General features: G+C 49.5%; 1 long non-coding RNA gene across 1 annotated transcript; it reads right to left on the reverse strand.

The window, feature by feature from the left end:
- Positions 1-151: 151 nt before the first annotated feature.
- LOC121489981 lies at positions 152-9,986 on the reverse strand. The gene is made up of 2 exons (XR_005987475.1): positions 9,764-9,986; positions 152-527 (listed from the first exon to the last, which is right to left on the reverse strand). It is a non-coding gene; the product is annotated as an uncharacterized LOC121489981 (long non-coding RNA).
- Positions 9,987-10,727: the final 741 nt, after the last annotated feature.

A 10,727-nucleotide genomic window follows, 5' to 3' on the forward strand; every position in this document is an offset into this window, starting at 1 on the left:
CAAGATGGCCTTGCGTTGGGATGTGGCCTAGGACGGGACTTCATGTTCTCACTTAGAGTCTTGGCTGGGCTCTAGGACTCTGGGCAAACCAATTAATGTCTCTGGGCCTTAATTCTTTCATCGGTGAAAAAAGAGGGAGAGAGAAGGGGAGAAAAGTTCAAAGAAAAGAATATGGTTTTATTGCACAGAACAACTTGGCTCCTAAGGACTGGAGGGACTAAACAACTCTCAGTGACTTTGGAAGTCGTTGCTGGAAGACAATGGCCTCTCTAGGATCCTCCGGACCCTTGGGTGCCGGGGATGAGCTTGTTGCTGCCAGATGGTGGAAATGAGCTCTCGTAGGTTACGTTTCCAATGAATGTGAACTAATGTAAGTTAAAAATAAAAAAGCATTTCCCGTAAATTGCGGCTCATCAACATCTTCCTCATCACTTCTTTGACCACAAAGAGATGGAAACAACTTCTCTGGGGCTCGCAACTCATCGGTCTGTCTCCCTCACAGCTCTGGGGAACGTCACTTGGGAAACCTAAATGGAGACACAGGGTTGACCGAAGGGTTATTTCTCATTTGTGAAGATATTTGAAAAGGGGATAAATGTATAGAGAGATAGAGAGATAGCTGTAGGACCCTGCGTGTGTGTGTGCGCGTGTGTGTGTGTGTGTGTGTGTGTGTTTTGTTTATTTTAAAGACTATTTTTTTTTCAGAGCAGTTTTAGGTTCCCGATAAATTTGAGAGGAAAGAGATTCCCCATATATCCCTGCCCCCACACATACACGGCCGGCCCCGTTATCACCATCCTCCCCACCCCCGGGGGGACTGTGTTGCATTGATGAACTTACACTGACACATAATCACCTCAAGCCCATAGTTTGCCTTCAGGTTCACTCTTGGTGTTGTATGTTCTATGGGTTTAGACAAATGTGTTATAACATATATCCACCCTTATCATTTTCAGAGTATTTTCACTCCCCTAAAAATCCTCTCTGACCTGCCTGTTCATCCCTCCCCTCCCATCCCTGGCAACCATCGATATTTCTCCCCTTCTCGTTGGTTTTGCCTCTTCCAGACCACATACAGTTGGAATCATTCAGTCTGTAGCCTTTTCAGGTTGGCTTTTTCACTTAGTAATATGCATTTAAGGTCTTTTCATGGCTTGGTAACGTTTCTTTTTAGTGCTAAGTAAGATGCCGTCGTCTGGATGTGCTCGTTTATCCTTTCACCTACCAAAGGACACCTTGGTGGCTTCTGAGTTTTGGCAACCATTGATAAAGCTGCCAGAAACACCTGTGGGCACGTTTCCACGTGCACGTAAATTTTCAGCTCCTCTGGGTAAATATCAAAGAGCACAACTGCTGTGTTGTGTGATAAGAGTATGTTTAGTTTTATAAGAAACTGCCTAATTATTTTCCGAAATGGCAGCCCCATTTCGCATTTCCTCCAGCAACAAATGTGAGTTCGTGTTGCTTCACATTTTGATAGCATTTGGCCTTGTCAGTGTTCTGATTTGGGGCCGTTCCAACAGGTCTGTAGTGGTGTTGGTTGTTGTTTTAGTTTGCATTTCCCTGATAATATATGATGTGGAGCATGTTTCCTTATGCTTGATTACCGCCTGCATATCTTCCTTAGCGAGGTGATTGTTAAGGTCACTAGCATTTTTTAATTAGGTTGCTTGTTTTCTTATTGTTGAGTTTTAAGAGTTCTTTGTAAATTTTGGGTAGCTGCCCTTTTCAGACAGGTCCTTGAAATTTTTTTCTCTTAGCCTGTTCCTTATCTTCTCAACCTCTCCATAGAGTCTGTCATAAAGCAGGAGTTTTTAAGTTTAATGAAGTTCATGGAGTGTCCTTTTGATGTTGTAGCTAAAAAGTCACCACTGTGTATTTGGTTATATATTTTAAAAGATATTTTCAAAAAACAACACTATGGGCACCTCAGTGGCTAAGTTGGTTAAGCCTCTGCCTTCAGCTCAGGTCGCGATCTCAGGATCCTGGGATCGAGCCCTGCATCGGGCTCCCTGTTCAGCGAGCGGGAAGTCTGCTTCTCCCTCCGCCTCTGCCCCTACTCCTACTCTCTCTTTCTCTCTCTCTCTCTCTTCCTCTTCTTTCTCTCAAATAAATAAACATTTTTAAAAATAAAAATAAAAAAATAACAGAAATATGAAATTGGCGTTATCCTGGACAATCTGAGCTGAAGTACAGGGAACAATTGTTCATCTCCCTGGCCTCAGTCTGTCACTTCCCAGGAAGCCCTGATTTCCATCTGTGGGCTCCATGCTCAAGTCAGCCTGCAGAGGATGTGTGGTCTAGCTCAAACCAGTCAATGGGCTTGGGCCTTGGCCACAGTGATTGGCTCAGTTTTGGGCAACTGGCCAAAGCCAGTTACAAGCAAAGTGAAGTTCGGGCTCTTACTTAGAAACTGAGGGCCAACGTATTCTCTCCCTTCTTTGGAGGCAGCATGGTTTATGGGTGTGAGGAATGAAACTGCTGTAGCCATTCTTGCTACCTGGAAGGTAGCCATTCTGAAAACAATCCACATACAGCAAAGATCAGTGGTGAGAAAATGTTAGAAAACAGAATGGGGCCCTTGTAAGATTTAGACCCTCTGGAATAAATTGTGCCCGAAGACTGTTCTCAATCTGGACTTTTGGGTTACGTGATCTAATAAATTTTTCTCGATTGGTTGGGGTCTAGTCAGAAGAAAGAGAAACCACACGAGATATTTCAAAACACAGGGGCTTAATAAAAGAATTTGTTACACAAGCAAGAGATCAGAAGGAGGATGCTGAGGTAACCCAGAGATTAATAAGTCCTGAGCCAACAGAAAAAGAGAGAGAGGGTGGTTGCCAGAGCTTATGACCTTGGAGAGAGAGGGTCTCATGCGATTGTGCTGGGCTCCCGGGGGGAAACCCGCATGGCTTGTGTTCAGACCCTTGAAGCTCTCAGACCACTAAGGGGAGAGGGGGCAGGATGTGATGGGTGCTCGCATCCCTAAAGTGGCAGGGTGGTTGCTCTGATGGCCCAGAGCACATGGCCCATGGGATGAGAAGCTAGTGCAGCCGGCACCCCACGTCCCAAGGGACACGGCTGATGGTCTAGTTCCTCTTCAGGGCCATGGTGAGGGGGCTCTGGGAGTCCCAAAAGGAGCTGGAAGTGAGTCCACTGTCGATGCCTGCTGGAGAGACACTGCCAGGAGCTGAAAGTCAGAAATGAAGTTCTTCTCTCCTTCTGTCTCCGAATCTTCCTCTAGTGCCTCTAACCGGCAGAACATCATAGAAAACCAGTCTGTGCAATGTGGCTTACAGAGTACCGTCCCCTCGCCACAGAGCCAAAGGGTGAGCTGGGAGCTGAGAGATGAGAGGTAAGGACCAGTCACGATGGCTTCCTGTTACTTGCATCCTATTGATAGACCCGATTGTCATGATTACCATAATTGCAGCCTTATCCCACTTTTCTTTGGGCTATAATCTGGAAACCATCTTGGTAATCCCAAATTCTACTGTTTACTCTTACATCCTCTGTTGATTGCTGGGGTGTTCATCTTCCATTCTCTCTGATGAGAAGACCAAGCAAGAGGAGGCCAGATACCAAGTTCACGCCAAGCTGACCACTTCCCTTTTGGAAAAGCTCCTAGTGGATGGAAACGTTGGGATCCATCGCAAGAAGAAAGTCTGAGGCTTCTTTTTTGGGGTGGGAATTGGACTAGGATGCCTTTGGCTTCAAGAAACAGGAAACCCTGACTCAAATGGCTTAAATGATGACAAAACACTCTCTCACATAACTGGAACTCCAGGGGTAGGCAATTTCGAGGAAGGTTAATTCCTCAGCTCATCTATATCTACAAGGATACAGGTTCTTTCCATGTTTTCTCTCTAGCTTGGTCCTCAGCTTACTTCTTGGGACAATACCCCCACATGGCTGTAGCGGCTGCCTCCATGCCAAGTTATTCAGATACAACGCCTAATAGAAGAACACCATCGTTGTTTTGTTTTTTTTTTTGTTTTGTTTTTTGTTTTTTGTTTTTTTTTTTTTTTGGCCTCTTTCTCAGCCTTTGCCCCTTGAAACCCCCTACTGGAGTTTCCATAACTGATTAGACTCAGGTCTTGCCCATACCTAAACCCTTTACCAGCAAGGGGGCCAGGAGCACCATGATTGGCTCAGACCAACCAGAATTCACTCCTGAGCTGGGGCTATGGTGTCCATAGGAACCTGTATCATCAGCGAGGGTTCAGAGTTGCAGAACCCCTAGAGAATTGCTCTCCATAAAAACATGCAATCGGATTTGTAGCAAGGTCTTCACGCTCTGCAACTGTGAGAGCTGGTTAAACCCTCTCTATAGGCCTGCTGTCTTTGCATCTGATGCTGCGGCTTCAAAGCCCACGGAGCAGGAAGTGAGGAAGACAAGGTAGGTGTGACACGCGGGAGAGCAAGGACAAGCTGGACAGGGACGGACTGGAGCCGGGGCCGTTCTGAGGGTCCCCAAGCTCAGCACTCTGCAGAAGAGGCGGGGGCCCGTCGTCACTGAGATCCAAGATCCCCAAGGCATTGGAGGAGTCAAAGGAGGCTCCAGATTGAAGGCGAAGCAGGGCCACCGTTCCTTGATGATGATGAGATGAGCTTGGTGATCCCACTCCGATCTTCTGAGCTTGACGCGGACCCTCCAAATCTCAGACAAAGGCATCTCTCGTGGCCCCACCGGAACCACGCAGGAAGGGAGACGCTGGGAAGCAAAACTTGGGCTGGCCCTGCTGCGTATGGCAAAGCCATCATAGTTACCTTCCCGGAGGAAGTGATCTTGAACCAAACTGGGGTGTTGTAAGGGAAGAAGAAGGAAGAAGCAGATGTTGGGGAGACAACCAAACGTGTCTGTGCTCCAAGGTGAGCAGTTTTCAACTGCTTCGGGCTAGGATCCGACGTCAGGCACGGACAGTGTGTGTACAGGGCGCGTGAAGGTGGGCCACGACGAAACCCATAACGGAAGGCTGCCCATCCCCGCCTCTCTCTCTCTCCACCCCCCCCACCCCCCAGGCTTATCAGGGGCCAAACCCTGACCGAAAACACTAAAGAAAAATAAACTCATGCCTTCAGCACTTGGTGCAACGCCAGCCTTACCTCTGAGTCACCACCGCACTGTTCACTTCCTCTGCTTGGAACCCCCTCTCTCCACTTCCTGTTCTCGTTCGGCAAGCATGCATTAAGCACCTACTGTTTGCTGGGTGCAGGGGATGCAAGATGAGGAAGAAATAAACTCGAGCTCCCACTCCAGGAGGGACGCTCCTTCCCCTGCCCTAAATCTCCCTCCTTCCAGAACCCTTCCCAGATGTCTTCTCATGCTCTCCAGCAAAATCTTGCAGCCCCGGCACCAGTCTCTGCACGGCTGTGAGTGATTATCTACAAGGATGTGTGTATATGGACATGTCATTTTTGTTTTTAATGAATGCTTTATTTTTGTTGGTCCCATCTTCCCCCTGGAGCGCATAAGCACTTTGAAGGTCGGGTTTCTGTTTCCTTCACTGCTCATAACCACGTGCAATGTGCGGGGCGGCTGTGCTCAAAAGGGAGAAATCCAAGCGTTCCCAAAGACAAGAGGCAGCACTTCCACGTGCCTTGGAAGCTGCAAAAGGGGTGCCTCACAGCCACTCGGTGTGGTCCTTGACCCCCTGTTGTTATCAGCTCTGTTGTGAGCAATATTATTGTCCCATCCTACTCTGAGGAAGCTGAGGCTCAGGGTGGTTGTGGGACTTGTCTAGGGGCGCACAGCTGTGGCACTGTAGAAGCAGGGCTCCAGTTCACGCTCCTGCCCCGGGGGATCTACACTGGGTCTCACGGTTCCACCGACCACAGGGGGTGTGGGTGTGGGTGCCGGTGCCTTGTCACACGTTCATGAGGGGCTTATTCTGCAGGGGGGGCCCTGGGTTGAGGCTCACTGGTAGGTGTCACTACCAGGCTGAAGGAGCTCATGTAAGTTGAGACTGAAGCTCACATCTAGGTCTCTCTAATAGCAAACCGCTATGTCATCCTGCCATAACCACTATCATGTTTTAGTGAGTGAAATTCCAGAATTCAGGTCTCCACACCTCCATACCTGGGCCCTGGAGTTAGATCACCAGGGTTGAAACCCCAGTTCTGTGGCCTTGTGCAAGCCACTTGGTATCTCTCTGCCTTTGCCTGTCTCTGTACAATGAAGATGGAACAAGCAATAAATATTACCAACTTCACAGGCCGGTTTGAAGACTAAATGAAAGAAAAGAATATATATATATATTTGTGCGTGCTTTCCACCATCTCTGGCATGAGGGGTGCAAATGATAAGTATTAGATTTTTTCTTTTTTTTTTTTTTTTTTTAGATTTTTCTATTATAATAGCAAGAATTCTTACTATTGACCTCGTCCAATCAGTCTGGCCAGCAGCTTGCCTGGCAAAGCCGTCTTTGGCAGGGCATGGTTAGCACTTTGAAAGTGGAGTTCTGGGGAGCCTTGGATTCCCCCAGAACCCTGTACCAGACCCATCCTTGCAGCTGCTTGGGAAAGCCTGTGCGTGCAGCCGGGCTGCAAAACCCAGGCCTTACTGATGTCCTGTCTTAGCCGGCCCCACTCAGCTGCTCCACACATGTTCCATAAATGGGAGTCATTAGCGGTGAGCCCCATAAACACTCCCTGCTAACCATGCTGTGCCGCGTGTGCTGGATGTGGGGCAACAGCTCCATCAAACCCCTCAGCCCAGATATGAAACAGCTATCAGCGTGCATATAAACCAGCATGTCCTAAAAAGAGCCTTCCAGGGGCCAAGCGGGGGGAGGGGGGACGGCTTCTCTTGGCCGCCTGACCAAACTGCTCTCACTTACCTCCCTATAAAGGACCAGTTGGTTCAGACAAATCATCACAGGGATCTGGCTCAGACTTCTCCACTGGGACATTTGAAAGTGATGATCTTCTTTGCATTTAATAAAACTTCTTTATTAGGTTCCCCAAATCCCAAGTTAATTGAGGGAGCGTATTCACTGCAAAGGAGCTGACCGTCCTGGGTTTGCAAGGCTGAAACGATTCCATCGCAAGCACATACGAGAGCATCGTGTGTTCAAGTGGTTGGCAGGGGTTATCTCGAGGAGCTGGGAGCTGTGTCAAAACACGGTTTTAGGGGATCCCTGGATGGCTCAGCAGTTTAGCACCGTGATCCTGGAGTCCTGGGACCAAGTCCCACATCAGGCTCCCTGCATGGAGCCTGCTTCTGCCTCTGCCTGTGTCTCTGTCTCTCTCTCTCTCTCTCTCTCTCATGAATAAATAAATAAAAATCTTAAAAACACACACACACACACACACACACACACAGTTTTGCTCACGCTCAATGGTTCTGGTGGAGCCTGGGATAGGGGAAGAGCCACAGCATGCATGAAGCTTCTGCTACACTGAGGGTCTCAATGAGAGGCTGCGGAAGAGGCGTGAACGTTCAGAGAACTGGGTTTAATATCCCTGGTGCAAGCTCGTCGACCAGGTCTTTCCCAACAAGAAGATGGAAAAATTAGATGCATTTAGCAAGAGCTTCCCCAGTTAGGTACAATTATGGCAGCAGAAGCAGCAGAGAGCAGATAAATTTGTCTCTCTGAGCCTCAGTTTCTCCATTTGCAAAATGAAGATAAAGCTAGAATGTGAGGTGTTGGAGGAAGTAGGATGTGTGGGCTGGGGTTATCCCTGGGGCTGGCACAAAGAAAGACACAGTTACTGACCCACCCTCCCCTGAGGGCCCAAGAGGGTTTTCCGGGGCGGGAAGGGGGGGGAACCCCAAGTGTGGAGCCTAGTGAGGGGCCTTTAGGGAAACCACAGCTTAGCAAGAAACTGTCCAGAGCTTGAGGCCACCAAGGCCAACTCCTGATTATTCCGTGGCCCTCTGCCAAAGGGAGTGGGAAGGAGAGGGAGAGTCTGAAGTTCAGAGGGGCAGAAAGAGGAAGGGGAGTGAGGAGAAGGCGGAACAGAGAGGAGGCAACTCGCCAAGCTGGGGAGAGGAAGAGGTGGGCAGTGGCCAGGCCTGCAGGAGGGCCCACTGGGCCGCTGCCTTAGCAGCAGAAGGCACCGGGGCCCTTGGGTCCAGCCCAGGCCCTAAGGGAGGGGACGGGCACTGTTGGTTCTCCCAAGGTGAGGAGCTTTTGGGAGGGAAGCAGGTGCTATAGAGAGGGAAATGGGGTGTGGGGGAACCATTGTTACTTTGCCATTGTCATTAGAAGGGCTAATGACAGAAATGTCAGATGGGCAGCCCTGGGTGGGCTCACATCAGCAAGGAGGGGAAGGGGGATGACAACTCCCAATCACAGGGATTAGATGGGTGACTGGCTAAGGCACAGGTCCCAGTCCCAAGCACTGCCACTGAGCCCCCCACAGTGCTTCCCTGGGCTGCCCCCAGGAGCTGCATCCCCTGCACTCAGCTCCTCCCCTGGTCCCACAGCCCCACAGCGACCCAGGCCAGGATACCTCTCTGGCCGGAGGAACTCCTTGTATGGCTCCATCCCCTTGAAGAGCTCTCGGAGGCTCTTCCTGAGACGACATCCCCCTGTAGCTCTCAGACCAGAACCTCCTGCACAAATTCTTGACACCGGACAGCATGCCTTCCTGTTGTCCCATGTCCCACTCCCCTTATATTTCAGGGGGCTGAAAGGATGTGTGGCTGTCCCGAGCCTTTCTGACGGTGCCCCTTCTGTCTGCCCTGCTGCCCTAGTCCTGTGGTCGATGTTAACGACTTGAGAAACAGATCTAAGAGGCTGGGGGGGAAGCATCGGGGTGTCATTTCCCGAAAATGCAGATGGAGTTTCCTCCTCCTGCACCCCCAACCTGCCAACCTCTGTCATTTCCACAGTGTGCCCCATTCCCTTCATCACACCACGCCCACCGCTGGCCTTAGGTTCTGTTTATTATCCCTTTAAATTACATACCCCCTTAAGAGAGAAAAAGAAAGTCTGATATGGAGAACAAAGAAAGTTATGGCGTTTTAAAGTACTTTTATGGAGGCTTTTCATGAACTTTACGAACGGAGTAAAAAACAAGTGTGAAAGGATTTTTCAAGGAAGGAACATGCTTTTGCAATTTGCTGGAAGTTTTCCCTTGTGTTCCAGAAAAGCAGCCTCCCCATTACTCACCAGGGAGGCACGCAGGCCAGGGAGGAAGGGGGCTCAGCGAATAAAAACAGGCCTTCCCCCCATCCATGTGCAAACAACACTTAATAATCAAATTGAAAAAACACACAAATGAAATTAAAACGTTTTCCAAATGGGCTGCAGCCCTGAGGCCAGACTTCATGGGGCCGTGGCTGGGCGAATTTGTATCTTTGCCTTAATTGGGCTCCAGGCAAAGTGGCTGCGGGGAAAGCCAGATTCTGGTGTCAACAGGAGGGTAGGACACAGCCACTGGAGGCAGGGAGGCCGGCTGGGAGCCAGCACCCCGGCCTCTCTGTTGTTTCTGCTCCCTGAGGTGTCACCCATCTCCTGGGACTCGGTTTATCAAGCTGCCCAGACCTCTCCCATATGGCAGAGAGCCCCTGCTCGCCCCTGTAATCACACTGGTTCCCTCACTCTGTCCAATCAGCATATGGACGCGCTATCTTTTCTCCAATCTTAAAACAAAGACAAGAAAGAAAACCCAAAAGCCAAAACTTCTCTCGACCTAACTTCCCCTTTGGCTGTGAACCCATCTCTCAGCTCCTGTTTCAGTCGCCTGGACTCTGGTGTCCAGTTATTCCCTTCTTGATCTCTCCTGCGCTCCATCTGCTCAGGCTTTTACCCACCTCACTCCACCGGAACTGCCCTGCCGAGGTCAGGGTCAGCGGTCCTGTGCGGATGAATCAGGTGTCAGGCCTCATCCTCGACCTCCCAGCAGTAGGGGGCCAACTCCTCCTCCCCGAGACGCTGCTCTCACTGGACTTCACTCCACTGCTTTCTTTGGGTTCTCCCCTCTGTGCTGGCCAGTCCTTCAGAACCACGTTGGCTCGTCTCTCCTGGCCTCCTGGCCTCTTGTCTCAGAGCATCCCAGTGAGCACTGCTCGAACCTTCTCTTTATACTCATTTCCTTGATGATTTCATGCAGCCTCATGGCTTTGCAATTACGGCATATGCTGATGACCCCCACATTTTTATCTCCTTAGCTTCTCCCCTGGATTTCAGACTTGTTTTCCCAAAGGCCTACTCAACATGACCACTTGGATGTCAAATAGACATTTCAATAGCATGTTGAAGATCGAGTCAAGTCCAAAGTCTTTACAAGGACCCTACACCTTCTACCCTCCTTGAAACTTTCTCACCCTCTCTAGCCTCACTGGGCTCCTTGCCATTCCTTTAAAGGGCCAGGACAGGGTCTCCCTCTGTACTCACTGTGTCCTCTCCTTGGGAGGCTCTTCCTCCAAATATCCACACAGCTAACCTTAGTTTTGTTTTCTCCTGAACCAGGATACAATCCAACATATTGTTGTGGTTCAGTCTTTTTAGTTTCTTGATCTTGAACTTCCTCACCCCTTTTTAAAAAAATGATATTGATTTTTTTCTTTTTTTTTAAGAAGTCCTGACTTCCTTGTAGAGTGTCCCTTGCTCCTCAGTGGCCAGATCATCTCCCCTTGGTGTCATTTAACTTGCTCCTCTATCCCTTACATTGCCTGTAAACTTGGTCTGTCACCAATCCTTCTTCTATGGGTCTCATGCGAGCACTTGACAATCCTTCCTGTTGCCTAGGCTCTCTGACGGTTCCCTGAGCAGCCA

The sequence above is a fragment of the Vulpes lagopus genome, chromosome 4 (assembly GCF_018345385.1).
Source record: "Vulpes lagopus strain Blue_001 chromosome 4, ASM1834538v1, whole genome shotgun sequence".
Lineage (NCBI taxonomy): Eukaryota > Metazoa > Chordata > Mammalia > Carnivora > Canidae > Vulpes > Vulpes lagopus.